We start from the raw sequence: 1,812 nt of genomic DNA on the forward strand, positions 1-1,812 counted from the left end.
TGTTATGTCAGCATGTGTTTTAAGGTGGCCTCGCTTCGCTGTAACCGCCTCTAATGTCCAACGTGTCGGTTGGAAAGAATGTGCCAACGCAAAGCAGACGCATATCAAGATATCCAACTATTACAATGCCGCAGCTCTCTGAACAGCAGGGGAGACTTTTTAATGGTGCCAAATACCTAAATAGAAGCAAAACACCATCAGGCTGTTGTCTACCACCTTAAAAACAGTTAATGAAACGAGTGCTTTGGCTATAGAGGGGTGTAGCCAATCTTTGACGACATAGAGAGAAATGTCACCGGGCAACCGAGCAGGTAAACAGGCTCCATGGATACGAAGGAACTTACACCGATAAACAAAAGCTTTTGGGAAAGTACACCTTTGATAACATGTTAGGGAATTGTATGGGAAGTAAAATCACTATTATTGTGTAAGCTAAGCCAGTCTTGCAACTTACATTTGCACACCTTTTTATACAACATGAAGAAGCATTTAGACTCAAAGTAGAGATACCACAATATAAGAATATGCCAGTATTGTCAGTTAAATGTACTTTAAGTAATACAAGTAAAATAACTCATTATGAACTGCCCATTTTTAGTATCTTATGTCATTGTTTTATTATTACTGATACTCATAATGTGCAATCAGCAATAAAATGCTGCAGCTGCTGGAGGCGGAGCTAATTATTACCCCTTTGTACACTTCCCAATCATTTAATCTATAAAAATGCATCATACCTTTTTTAACTAAGTGCATCATATTGGGACATTTTAATACATTAAATAAATAAATGTAGTGGTGTTAAAAGAAAAATAGTTAGTGGGGTAAAACCATAGATTAAAGCAAAAAGAAAAATGGAGTAGTACCCTGAATTTGTACAGGATTTAAGTAAATGTACTTTCCACGTGCTGTAGATTAGGGCAATCTATTGTAATAGGCCTGTGTAGTTATTACGTCCATGTAACTTGATTATGTGATAATCATCACAACCAGGTTCATCATAAGGACAAGAGAGATGTTGTGCAATTTGTTTCAGGAAAAGAAAGACCTGACTTTGCCTCAGAACATGTTAACATGCATCAGCCAAGAACTGCCCAGCCTCAGGAGGATGAACACAGACGGTCTGTCTGATTACAAAGACACTCTCCTCCCAACTGTGCAGGGGACGCTGTGCCCGACCAGCATATTATCACACTCAGAGAACTGAATCTTGATCATGTGTGTGCGTGTGTGTGTGTGTGTGTGTGTGTGTGTGTGTGTGTGTGTGTGTGTGTGTGTGTGTGTGTGTGTATGCATGTGAGATAGCAGAGTGTGTTCAAAAGAAACATCTCCTATGAGCAGACAAAGGTCTCTCTCTCTGTGCCCAGCCCTAACAGCTTTATCTGTCTCCATCTCTGTCTTTCTCTCTGAGAGATGCTGACTCAGTGGAACAAAGTGAAAGGAGTTGGTTAAACTCCCCACTGAACTTGAAACACAACCCTTTGTTTGAGTCAAACGCTGCGCTTATGAATTAGCTTGTTCCATAGCTTGTGTTGACGCTTGTCGGGCCGACTGCAGCACATCACAGTACCTGTGTGTGTTGGAGATTATAGTGCAGAGCGGAAGCTAATGTGCATCGATGTTTGTCACTCTGGCCGCTTGAGAGTCAAGTTCTTCTTTCAGCCATGAGACTGCTTGGCAGCACTCGTCAGCAGGTCTAGCTGTCAACACAGCTGAAGTCATGCAGAACACTCTGACCTTGTTTGTCTGAATTAGACCTTGAGCTGACAATCTGATATGTTTCATGACAAAGGTGAAACTCTCATTACATGT

This window comes from Cottoperca gobio, chromosome 4 (genome assembly GCF_900634415.1).
Source record: "Cottoperca gobio chromosome 4, fCotGob3.1, whole genome shotgun sequence".
Lineage (NCBI taxonomy): Eukaryota > Metazoa > Chordata > Actinopteri > Perciformes > Bovichtidae > Cottoperca > Cottoperca gobio.